This window comes from Ochotona princeps, chromosome 18, assembly GCF_030435755.1.
Source record: "Ochotona princeps isolate mOchPri1 chromosome 18, mOchPri1.hap1, whole genome shotgun sequence".
Taxonomy (NCBI): domain Eukaryota; kingdom Metazoa; phylum Chordata; class Mammalia; order Lagomorpha; family Ochotonidae; genus Ochotona; species Ochotona princeps.
Window position 1 is genome coordinate 42032914 of NC_080849.1, and position 13802 is coordinate 42046715.

Consider the following 13802-nt stretch of genomic DNA (forward strand, 5'->3'; position numbering starts at 1 on the left):
ATCATTGAGCTGCTTGTGTTTGCAGATGGTATATTAGTTCTGGACCAGTTTACTTGTGCATCTGAGAGGTCTGGAGTTCCAACTAGGACTTAGGGAAGAGGAGAAGGTACCTAGGAGTCTGCATTTACCATGATAGCCAAGAAACTCACTTTATTTAACTTCAGTCCTCTGTTACTCAACTTATCTTCTCTGTTATCAATATTTAAAATATGCTTCTTAGGAAGGAGATTTGTTTTGGCTCATGAATTTTGGATGTTCAGAATCCAGGACCAGGCTGTCCTACTGGTTGGATTTCTGGTGAGGGAAGAGGAGAGCCTGGGCTGAGGACTACATGGTGAGCAGAGAGAGAATGGCTAGGCCTGACTCAGATTTTAAAGAGCCAACCGAGAGATTTACCTTTGGAGGGCACAAGCCCTGTGACCTAGGGGTGTATCACTTGGCCAATGCCCTGGACACCATAATTGAATCAAGAATCCAGCCTTTTAGTATCATCCATTCATGACTTTGTGACTTAACCGTCTGCATGAGTTGGGGAACCAAGTCATATGTAAACTATTGAATTCTTCTCCGAGCTCCTTTTCATATATAATGCAAATCATTTCATCCCCCAAAGTCTCAATGTCTTAACTGAGCCCAACATTAATCATGAAATCCAGTCTGATTTGAAGCACAAGGCAAACTCCTTTGGCTGTGAGACTATAAAAATCCAACTTACAAAGAGTCATTTGGTCTAGTGGTTATGCCACTGGCTAAGGTGCTCATGTACTGTATTGGAGTACCTGGGTGTGATACACCTCTAGTTCCCACTGAGGGCTGCATGCAGGAGCTCCAACCTCAGACCTGGTTTTGCTTTGGAGCCCTGATGGAAACCACCAGGTTCCCACAACTCTTTCATTCTGTGTGCCTGCAAAGCCAGCATCACATGAATGATGCTGGGGTCTGCTGCCAGCACACGCTATACCCGTTTGCCTTGCACCACTGCTGTAGCCCCAGAGTGCTTCGTGACTGAGCACTCAGAAGCAAATTCCCAGGAAATCTTGGGCAAAGTCATGGAAAGCACCAGAGACTTTCCCAAAGCAGCTCTGAAGCCTTGAAACTGTCATGGCTTTGGGGTCTTCCTCCCATTACTTAGCCAGTGAACACATGGCTCTTTTGTTTTTTTCACCTGCATTAAATTTTCTAGCAAGTGGTTTCCCCTTCTTATTTTCTTACATTGACCAAGCCTTCTTTTCCTTGTTTCTGTGGTGGGATTGCCAATATCTCCAGTTTTTGTGTTCTGCAACTTTGTGTTGAGTATGACTCACTAATAGCATCCAGTAACACCTGTGCTGCAGCCTGATCACTTGTCTGGCTTGAAATCCCCTTAGCCAAAAAAAAAAAAAGAAATCCAGCATCATTAAGCTCAGCTTTCTACAAAGTCTCAGGATAGGATAATGACAGGTTCTTTGCCACAATGTGCCAAGAATGGCTTTTAGTCCAATTCCTAGTGCAATCCTCTTAGAAAATTTAAATTAGATAATTTTTTTTAAAAGATTTATTCATTTTATTACAGCCAGATATACACAGAGGAGGAGAGACAGAGAGGAAGATCTTCCGTCCAATGATTCACTCCCCAAGTGAGCCACAACGGGCCGATGCGCGCCAATCTGATGCCGGGAACCTGGAACCTCTTCCAGGTCTCCCATGTGGGTGCAGAGTCCCAAAGCATTGGGCCGTCCTCGACTGCTTTCCAGGCCACAAGCAGGGAGCTGGATGGGAAGTGGAGCTGCCGGGACCAGAACCGGCGCCCATATGGGATCCCGGGGCTTTCAAGGCGAGGACTTTAGCCGCTAGGCCACACCGCCGGGCCCTAGATAATGTTTTAAAGGCTTGATAGTGTATGCCAAAATTTCATCTAAAAATAAAATTTAAGAATTCATTTATTTTTATTCGAATGGCAGAGGGAGAAAGATGAAAAAGGGAATGACACGGATGGAGAGATCTCTCATTTGCTGGTTCATTCTCCAAATGCCTCCAAGAGCTGGGAACGGACCAGGCTGAAGCCAGGATCCAGAAGCAATCCAAAGACTCAGTACTTGAACTGTCACTATCACATTGGCAGAAAGCTAAACTATGAAGCAGAGCTGCACCTTGAGCCCAGGAACTCTGATATGGGCTGCTGGCTTTAAAGTGGCACTTAACAGTTGTGTCAAATGCATGCCCTGACATTTCATTCGTTTTGTGACTTATTACCATTCTATTGTATATACCACATTGTGCTTATTCATTCATGTATCAAAGGATGTTTGGGTGGTTTCCTCTTTTTAGCTATTGTGAATGCTGTTGTTATGAATCTTGCTGTACATTGTACAAAAGGTGACCTTTTCAGTAAGCTGTAATTTTGCATTTCTTTTACTTGATAATGGCAAACTAAACTTCCCAGAAAACTAAATGTAAATTGTGCTTTGAACTGAGACTTGATACTTTGTTCTTGTGTGTGTGCATGTGTGTGGCAGATTTGGTAGTTTTCACTTATTTTTACACATATATACATGATCATTTGAATATTTTTATTTTTTTAAGACAGCCTACTTTAAATTTACATTTTAGTCCAAGGCTTAATGGCTCTACTAAACAAAGAGTTCAACCAATAAAAACTAAAAGGATGATAGTTCAGCAGGAAAATAGGCAACAGCTATAAACCAGAATCAAATGAAAGATGTTTGGCTTTACTCATATAAAGTAAAACTTAAAATAGTAGCAGAAGCATTGATGTTATAATAGTATGTAATTCCTATCATTTGTTTGATAACATTTAAAAGAAAGGCTTATAAAACACCATTGCAGCAAAAGTAATATATGCAAGCTTTCTTCTTCTTTTTTTTAATTTTAGCTCCCACATATCAGGGAGAACATATGGTATTTGTCTTTCTGTGTTTGCCTTATTTCAGTTCCAACCATTTGCTGCCAATGGTAGAATTTTGTCCTTTTAGTAGCTGAATAATATTTCAGTGTGTGTGTGTATCAGATACGCATATGTATGTGTGTATACACACCACATTTCCTTTTTTCATTAATCTGATGATGGCTACCTTGGCAAATTGTAATTTTGTAACACTCTGTATATATTCCCTCATTGTTATTCTTTTTTTAAAAAAAAGATTTATTTATTTTTATTTGAAAAGCAGATTTACAGAGAAAGAGAAACAGAGAGTGAAGGCTTTCTAACTGTTGGTTTACTCCCCAAATGGCTGCAATGGCTAGAGCTGAGCTAACTGAAGCTGGGATCCAGGAGCTTCTTTCGGGTGCCCCATGCTGGTGCAGGTTCCTAAGGACCTGGGCCATCTTCTGTTGCTTTCCAAAACCATAAGCAGAGAGCTGAATCTAAAGTGGAGCGGCTGGGATTTGAATCCATGTCCATATGGGTTGCCAGTGCCTTGGGGCTGGAGAATTAGCTTGTTGGGCCATGGGGCCAGTCCCTCTTTTTATTTACATTATTTTCCAGAATTTTCATTTATTTGTCCTTTCTGGTAAACCAGAAGGTAACTTGGTTTGTTTACTCTCTATAATGTCAAATGCTTTTGGAGTTATGTTTTGTATCATATTGAACTTAAACAATTTTGGCAGAATTGATATTATTATAATATTTAGATATCTTAATTCAAATACTATCATTTAGCATTCTATTATCCAGGTTTAGATAATTATGCCTTCAATGAAATTTTAAGCTTGTTAGTATAATTTCTCTGTATTACTTGCTAATAACAGACTATTATTGGAAATGTTAAACTATTCTGGCTATTTTTAATGAAATATTTTCCATTTTTGGTTCTACTCAATTTTATCTATTATTTTTGTTACTGCATACATGATAGATTACTAGTTAATATTTTACTTGATTTTTAAAAGGATTTATTTATTTGGACTCTGACCCTAGGATGATTAGGGTGACAGTGCCCTTGAGTATGGGAGCCCTCTCCAGGAAGTGGCTGGAGGTATGAACGGTGGGTTGGCTGTATTGCATTTCAAAAGCCTCCCCCTTATGTGGAAGAGCAGGGACTTCCAGGGATGCAGGAAGCCAAGACAGGTGAATCAGGCATATTTCTGGGTTGATGTCTGTGTAACATATGCTCATAGGATGATGTTAAAGCATCATGTATACAGGTGCTAAAAACATGGTAACATGATCTTTGTTAGCTTTTCTAAACCTTTTTAAAACCGAGTTACATGTAACTACCAATGATAATAGCACGTTGGAAAATAAAAGAAGCAGGGCTGCTTTGCACAGTGCAGACACTGCTACACAAAGTGAGAGAGTAGGACATTCTGGTAAGACGTTGCCTAGACAAGCACACCCTACCAGGAATTCCCCAAATTCTTGAGGAGGGCTGTGGGCATCACGTGGGAGGGAGCCTCAAGTCAATTAATTTGGAAAATTAGCTTCAGAGGCTGGAAGAGTTGGGAATGGCCAGTGCCTCGGGTTGGATGGGAGAAATGTTAAGTTTCTGATGCTTTGGAAGCTTTAGGGATAATTTGTTCCCAAAGAAGGGACCCTTTATAAAAGTGATTCTTAGGACTTTAAAGGGTCATGGGCATTGGTTTGAGACGTTGATCAAAACGATGTTTTCTCCCTCAATAAATATGTATAATCTATTATGTATTGTTGTAGGAGCTTAACGGAAGCTATGGATCCCACCAATAAGATGCTGGTCCATGAAACTTGGAGCAATACTTGAATTCAAAGTAGAACATAATGTATTCTTTTTGAATTTGTCAAGGCACTTCTGGCCCAATTATGCATCTTTAATACACCATTTTGTTATTGAGATAATTTCTTTTCTTAATTCAATTCTTTTGCTTGAGTCCTTATCCATATTAAAACAGAAAATAATGGCTTTTGTAAAGTGTGAATTCCAGGACAAGTTTTTAGTATTTAATGTTGGGACTTAGGATTGTTTTTCTATAATAAAAATTTTGTACCGTTTTTCCTAACTGGGGGGCGGGTGTCATATCAGAAAATCTGCCTCTTTCCAGTTTTGAGAAGAACTGAAGTAATGTGATTACCAAAAGAGAGATTTCATTTTAAAGTTGTTGAAAGGTTTTCTGTATAGGTCAAAGGAGAAATAAAAATCACCTCATGAATTAACAAGATTATTTGACATTTTCTTAAAGCTGTAATAAGAAGCAATTTGGTAATGTGTTGGTCAACACTTGCTTTGGGACTATGAATTAGAAGTAATTTCGCAGGTGAAATGATGTTTTCAGGGAACAAAGCAGTTTTTAAAGGTTCCATGAGACACATTTCAAGAGCCTCCAAGTCTATGCATCATGCTAAGTCACGTCATCAGGGGTTATGTAACAAAGATTTTGGTCTTTGTTTCAAGTTTCTTGGAGAATGAATTCTAAACTCTTGGAGTGTCCCTCAATGACAGGAGTGCCTTTTATCTGTGATGAGCCCCTCAAACCAAGCCCATGTTTATGCTAATGAGGTGATTCATGGGGGTCTCTACTTAGTTTGGGGGTGAGGACTGGCCCTGCTGGAAAGACCAAGCCCATGATTAACAGGTTGAAGCCTTGGGCCAGGTGATCTCACTGCCACCTCCAGGGAGGGAAAGGGGGCTGTGGATTGAGCATAGTCACGAGGCTAACGATTAAATCAATCATGAGTGCATAACAGAACCCAGTACAAACTTCGTACATGGAGGCTCTGATGAGCACCCCAGATGGTGAGTCCACTAATAAGCCAGGAGGTCATCAGGTAGAGGACAGGTGAGTTCCATGTTTCAGTCTCTGCTCAGGCCTTACCCTGCAGATTCTTTGCATGGCTGATCTTGGTTTACGTCTTGTAAAAGGAAGCTGTGAACATAAGATTATTGATTTCCTAACTAAGACTATATTCTCAATTTGTGAAGTTGCATGAATTCTGAATAACCGGCAACAGAATTGCACTGCAGGAGAGTTTAGACAGATGTAAGAACCTTGGCAAGCTAGATATTGGAGCTGGTTTCACACTGAGAGAACTATTAGGTTCTAAATATTGTTATATTTCAAGATCTAAGGCAGATCTAAAACATGTGGATAAAGTGACTTGGACCATGAGGTTTTATTTGGTTACGTGATTCTGAGACCTAATTACCATCATAAAAATGTGTTTTGCTTTTGTTCACACATTTAATGATTTACTATTTTTTATTGTTAGGTAAGGTTTTTATTCTCTAAGGTTGGTAGTAAATTTATGCAATTAAACCAAAATGATATCTGAAGCTCTCTACAATTAAAAATAAGTCTATATACTAATTTTAAAAGGATAAAAAGTACCAGAAATATTGATGAACTGCTCATTAAAAAAATCACTATGTGGGGATTAGTATTGTGGCACAGTAAGTTAAACGCCTCGCTGTGATGCTGACTTCCCATGTGGCCAGCCAGTTCCTGTGCCAGGTGCTCTCTGATCCAGCTCCTTCACTCCATTTACCTAGAAACTAAATTTTGTGCTGTTACACAGTAATGAAAACTCAGGGCAGAAATTAACTTCTGTTATAGAAAATAAAAATACAGTATTGCATATTTTTATGACTGTAAAAATCCATTTTCTGTGATGTTATAACATAAAACAAATCGGAATGTCTCATCCACCTGCCTCCATACTTTCCCAGTTTCCCACTGATTTCTCTTCTATTTCTTCCCACACAGGCTAATGACAAGGCTATCCCTGTCAGCTTTCTCAGATTTTTCAAAAACTGCAGGGACTTGAAAGATGTCAGATTGTTACTCACTACTGCAATATCTGTTCAGTTAAATAAAAGCTCTATGAATTTGTATATTGAAAAGCTTCAGATGGTTCCTATTTATTTAGCTGTGTTCCTCTTGCAATAAATGCTTCCTATTTAATTAATAATTTGGCTGTTATTCCTGGCAATTCTTGCCTATAAATAATTATTTTGAAAACATTACCCACAGACAACTTAGAGTTTTCTCCTTGTGGCAGGGGTGTTGTATATGAGGGTTTTGACTCTATAAGTAGTATTTAACCATGAAAAAATACAATTGATATAAATTAGAGTTAAATGTTAGCTTCCTAATGATTTTATTAGGGCTGGTAGCAGAGAATGTCATTTAGACAAAACTTGCGATGTTTTATCATAATTAGGTGACCAAAGTAAGTAGATAATTTGTTGATCATAATGAAAACATAAATCACCACAGGAAATTGCAATAATTAGTTTCGTCTAGGCTATAGTACTCAATTATTCTATCAAACACTGATCTAAATGTTGCTGTAAAGTAGCTTGTAAATTATGGCTATTTGCTATAATGAATTAATTTAATTTTTAAAAAATTTTTGATGATTTTTTATGTTGATGATAAGGGTACAAAGGCTACAGGAAAGTGGGTGAGACCATTGTTTCTACATTCTATTTTTTTTCTTCCTGCCTCTGGGAGAATGGGGGAGATGAGGGGAGAAGCCATATCTAGCATCCCAAATGCCTCTGCACCCTGGGATAGAGGTCAGCCACCTGACGCCATCCCAGAGTCCTTGATGTGGGGTGAGTTCAAGAGGTCCTGCTCAAGAGGTTTTGATACTTCCACAGTTCTGAATTACTGCTGATCCCACCACTCGAAGCACAATGAAATCTTTCCAGAATCCATTGGTTGACATAGTTCACCTTAGAGTCTCTATTTTCCAGATATTTACTACCAACACTTGGTTATGGTAGTTGATCAATTTGTTCTGTCCTCTGTTATGATATCTGGTGCCCTCTGGAGGCTCCAACGGATGACCAGATTTCCCATGTGCACCTGGATATGCTGTCCACTGCTCCGTCTAAGCCACTGAGGAGGCCCAGCTCTGACACATGCACTCCACAGCCAGACCATGGAACCTGCACTTCTCTCCATGGTTGGATTCTGAGTCCAGTAATTTAGTTGGAGGTGTCCCCACAAAAACTTCATGTGAGGTGACCTCAGACCTGATTCTCGTGTGTGCTTGCCAATACAGGGTCTGGCACAGTCTGCTGCACACACTCGTAGTTGCCGTTGCTGGAAAAGTTCTGCCTCCAGCCCTCTCTTCTACGCAAATCAATGAGTGTCGGAGCCCATCCCGATCCTGCCCAAAACACACTTGGCCCTCACACAAACCTGTGGGAGCTGCAACCTAGTCAGAGCAACCCACAATAACCACCCCCAGGCCTGCCCCTGCCATGGTTCCCATACTTGCCAATATGTACTGTAGACTGGTCCAGTCTGTCCCCCATCCAGTTCAGCTCTCATACATGTCAACAGGCACTGAAACCCAGTTCAACTCAACCAGTCCCACTATCCAGCCCACACACCTGCCAGCAGGTGTCACTCTCTGTCTGGCCGTGCCTGCCCCAATCCTGGTTTGCATGCTCACCAGTCAGAGTGGCAACCCAAGAGGGAGGTGCCACTCTTTCCCTAATGGGCCCACTCCCACTCCTGGACCTTGCACTCTGCCTCTGTTTCCCTGATGGGTCCACTCCCACTCCTGGACCTTGCACTCTCCAGGTGGTTCTGCAGTTTAACTTGACACAATTTGCCCTCTGTGCGAGCATCTATCAGCTGATGCTGTGGCAAAGCCCAACCAGCCCACATTCATTCTGGCTTGTGTATGTACAGTAGGAACAGTCAACCCCACCTCACTTTCCCCTCATCCAGTTCACATGCAGGCCAACAGGCGTTGTGGCCCTGCTCAGCCTGGTCTTCCCCTCACACTCTCCAATGGGAGTGGTGGTCCAGCAGGGGAGCCATAATGAATTAATTTTAAGTAAATTATTCTTGGTACTTTGACTGGTCCTCAATATGTTGAAAGGGCTAAGAGAAAAATAAATTTTTTGTGGAAAAAGAAAAAACAGTCTGTCTCAAGATTATGTATCCTGCCACAGTTTAATCCAACAAACATACTCTATAGATTTCAGATTTGCTATCTCCCACAATCTTGTAAGTTTGCTACTTGAAGCCTCTCTCTCATTAAGACTGTATTAACAAACTATTATCTATCATAAAATTTGAAAAGATTTATTTTCTTTTTGTTGAAAGATACGTACACACACTCACACATACATACAAGGGACAGATATCATCAATTTCCTGCTTCAACCTTTGCTCCCCTCAGATGCTGGGATGGCAACAGGCTAAAACAAATAGCCACACATGGTCCCCACATGGGTTCCAGGAGCCCAAATATTTGAGTCATTATCTGGGGCTTTGGTCTTCTTTTAATTCAGATTGACCATCCCACTGGTTCTTCAGGCTCTTGGGCCTTTGGACCCACATTAAAGTATACCATTGGCATTTCTGGATCTCTAACTTGTGACATTGGAGATCACAAGACTTCATACTTTCCACAATTGTTTGTGTCAGTTCCTTAGGGAAAAGTTTCCTTCTCTGTCTTCTGCTCTCAGTTCTGTTTATCTAGGGAACATCGGCGACCACAGGCCAGTTGCTTCTAATAGTGTTGCAGAAATAAAGAGAAAAGGATGAGCTCAGGGGTTTGAATTCCCAGCTCAAGTTCTACATAAAGGACCTGAAAGTTTCTGTGTCTGTCCTGAGAGAAGCTGCTTTCTGCTGAAGCTTCTGAGCTGAGATTTAGGAAAACAACACTGAGAATACTATTCTGCAAGTGGCTGAACTACAGCACAACTTGAATTCCCAGCCCCACAAAGTGTCTTCTGTTAAACCGAGGGCATTGTTGGGAAGGTACGGGATCCTGAAAACTGGAATGGTAAATATGGGAAGATCCTATATTCTGCATTTTATTTTTTTGCCAGTGGAAGCATCCTACCACATCTTCCAGAGAAGGCTCACCTTGCTTTGCCTAAAGAACCCGTAATAGTTGCCCCTGAGTTAACTGGTTTGTATGACACTGCTGAGTTCTCTGCATTATTTTTTACAATTTATATAGACCGGCATCCAAGAAATATATGTGCAAATGGATACTAAAGGTATGTGATAATGGTGGAAGGAACATAAAGCTAGATCCCGCAGAATTCACTGATATTGATTGGCCTACTAAAAAAAGATTCTGGATGCAAAATTTTGGAAGGGCCCTAACAGTTTTGTTGGTTGGGTAAAACCTGGACCAAAAGGTAAACGGAGATGAAATGCTGCCCTGGATCCTTTGGAGCAAGCTGTCCAAGGCTTAGGGAGAATGGAATTTACAGATGACTTTGTAGGACTGGTTATCCTTCCTAGGGTGAACACCCCGCTACCACTTTGAGAAACATCTGTGTGTGAAGCCTTAGTATTCTAGAGTACTCGCTGCTCTCTCTTTCCTACAGGTCAAAAATTGCATTTGGAACTACTGACACTGAGTTGGAATCCTTAAAGGTAATGGGGGAAAGTTGGATTCTGAGGTGGCAGGGACCAAGTATTGACACTTGATTGTTGGCAATGCCCGCGTCGCCGCGTACCCGGAGCCGAGCGGAGGGGCTAGGGTTACAGACAGACAACACATAAGACAACACAAGACAACACGCAGTGGGTCACTCTTGTACACAGAATGCCAACTTTATTTGGGGTCCGCCTGCATCTTATAGTCTGCTTAGTCCCTCCCAGTATTATCCCAATGTTCAAGCAACACCTTAGCCCCCCTGGGGCATGTTAACAAAAGGGAAGTAAGGAAGAGGGAACTTGCAGTCAAGCCAGGGGCTAAATGCATTAGACCAAGATTTCCCACTGTGTTACCTCTTAGAAACAAGCTAAGCTGTGGAGTTAACCCTTGGGAGACCGGGGCCTACACTTGATAACAGTGATAAAGCAGACTTGTTGCTGTAAGGGGGCCACTTTACAGAGGTGAATCTCTTGGGTAGAAGAGAGATTGGGTCTTCTTCAAAAAGGACCCTAACTTTTGCCCCTAAATTTATGCTGTTACCTTTTTCTCCTGGCCTTCTCTGGAGGGATTTATGGGATTTTACCAGAGTCATGGTACATTGAAGAAAGGGAATTGGACCTTTTAAGAAGCACTAGCTGACACTGCCTCCATGAAATTCCAAATGTTGAATGGCATGATCCATACTGAGATATCCCTTCTAAAGTGAAGGCCAAATTGCTGCATTTGGCTCCTCCTACCACTAAAACACCACACGGACCTCTTTTTTTTTTTTTTTGATAGTGTATTTTTTATTTGTGCTGTTGCAGCCCATTTACTCAGTGCTTGAAAAGCTGCAAGTTTTTTTTTCTTTTATTTAAAGATTTATTATTTTTATTACAAAGTCAGATATACAGAGAGGAGCAGAGATGATGATTCACTCCCCAAGTGACCGCAACGGGCCGGTGTGCGCCAGTCCGATGCCGGGAACCAGCAACCTCCTCCGGGTCTCCCATGTGGATGCAGTGTCCCAATGCATTGGGCCGTCCTCGACTGCTTTCCCAGGCCACAAGCGGGGAGCTGGATGTGAAGTGGAGCTGCTGGGATTAGAACCGGCGCCCATATGGGATCCCGGGGCGTTCAAGGCGAGGACTTTAGCCGCTAGGCCATGCCGCCAGGCCCGAAAAGCTGCAAGTTTTAAGTAGGCGCCAAAAATGAGAGAAAATTCTGGAAAAAGCTCGAGTTGCTCTGCCACCTGGACCATATGATCCAGCATACTTGAGGGTACTTGATATCTCAATGGCATAAAGATGATCAGCTGTGGTATTTGGTAGTTGGGTCCCTAGAGGTGAAGCAAAGCATGGACCCTTAGGATTTTTGGAGCACAGTCTTGTCACCTGTTTCCTGTGACTTCTGTCTTTTTTAAAAAACATGCAAGCAAGCAAGCAAGCAAGCAAACAAAAACCAGTTGGCTTATTATCAGGTCTTAACAGAGACTAAATGCTATGCACAGGGTGTAAGTTGACTGCAACTTGCCCATCCGATTCACAGAGCCATAAAATTGGGCATATGCAGCAGCATTTTGACATTAAATGAAGTGGTAAGTAACAGATCACGGGGCTGGTGCCATGGCTCAACAAGCTAATCTTCTACCCTGTGGCACCAGCATCCAATATGGACACCGGTTTGTGTACTGGCTGCTTTTGCTCCCAGCCAGCTTTCTGTTTATGATCTGTGAAAGTAGTGGAGCATGGCCCAAGTCCTTGGTGCCACATGCAATGTGAGAGAACCAGAAGAAGCTCCTGGCTCTTGGCTTTGGATCAGCTCAGTTCTGACTGTTGCAGACATTTGGGGAGTGACCCAGTGAATGGAAGAACTTTCTCTCTCTCTTTCTCATTGCAAATCTGCTTGCTTTTAAATAATAATAATAAAAAAAAAAAAAAAAAGAAATCAGGGGCCTGGTGTGGTAGTCTAGTGGCTAAAGTCCTCGCCTTAAATGCGCCAGGATCCCATATGGGCGCCGATTCATATCCCTGTGGCCATGCTTCCCATCCAGCTCCCTGCTTGTGTCCTGGGAAAGCAGTCAAGGATGGCCCAAAAACCTTGGGACCCTGCACCAGTGTGGGAGATCTGAAAGAGGCTCTGGGCTCCTGGCTTCAGATTGACTCAGTTTCGGCTGTTGTGGCCACTTGGGGAGTGAATTATAGGATCTAAGATCTTCTTCTCTGTCTCTCTTCCTCTCTGCATATCTGACTTTCCAATAAAAAAAAATCTTACAAATAGGAGATCAGGTTTGAGCAGAACCTAAAGACACAAGAAAATTGTGTGACTAAGTGGTCCTGCTGCACATGGCTCCTTCTTTTGCTCTTACTGGTCTTCATCTATGGCCTCACGTGGAGTCTCCCATGAGCAGGAATGAGGAAGTGTAAGTTTGAGCCAGGATTACATTTGATTCTCTGCAGTGTGCAGTTACTTTCTGAAAATGAACAACGGTAACACTATGGCCCCTTTCTTGGACATTCCTGGAAGGTCGTTGTGAAGGAAAATCCGTCTGGTACTCAGAACTTTGAACAGCACATCTGACTGTTCTTTCTGCTTGGGAGGAGAAATGGCTGGCAATACAAGTCTATACTAATTAGTTTGCTGTGATTTGATAATTTGGCTCAGCGGCCAATGGTTTGGAAGAAACGTATTTTAAAAATTGATGACAAGCAAATGCTGTTTTAAGTATGTGTCAAACAAATTGACAGAAATTATGAGATACTGTAGTCTCAATGATTTTATGACTTTTTAAATTTATAGGAGTGAAGTTGAACATCCTTTCATTTGATTACTACGTATAGTAGCCTCTGTTTTCCTACTAGATTATGGTGTTTTATTTTTTTATTTGTCAACTCTATCTAGTAAGCTTTTGAATATAATATAGATAAAAAATAACGTTATAGGTGCTCGGCAGCGTGGCCTAGTGGCTAAGGTCCTCGCCTTGATCCCATATGGCTGCTGGTTCTAATCCCAGCAGCTCCACTTCCTCTCTGTCTCTCCTCCTCTCAGTATATCTGACTTTGTAATAGAAATAAAAATAAATCTTAAAAAAAAATAACGTTATATCAAAAATAAATACCAACTTGGAGAAAAAGGAAAAAAATGGAAATAAGGAGATCTGGAGTGGAGCTATAGACACCCTTGAAGGGGAAAACATGAAGATATTTTTTTTTTAAAGATTTTATTATTATTGGAAAGCCGGATATACAGAGAGGAGGAGAGACAGAGAGGAAGATCTTTCGTCCGATGATTCACTCCCCAAGTGAGCCGCAACGGGCCGGTGTGCGCCAGTCCGATGCCGGGAACCAGCAACCTCCTCCGGGTCTCCCACGCGGGTGCAGGGTCCCAAAGCTTTGGGCCGTCCTCGACTGCTTTCCCAGGCCACAAGCGGGGAGCTAGATGGGAAGTGGAGCTGCCCGGATTAGAACCGGCGCCCATATGGGATCCCGGGGCT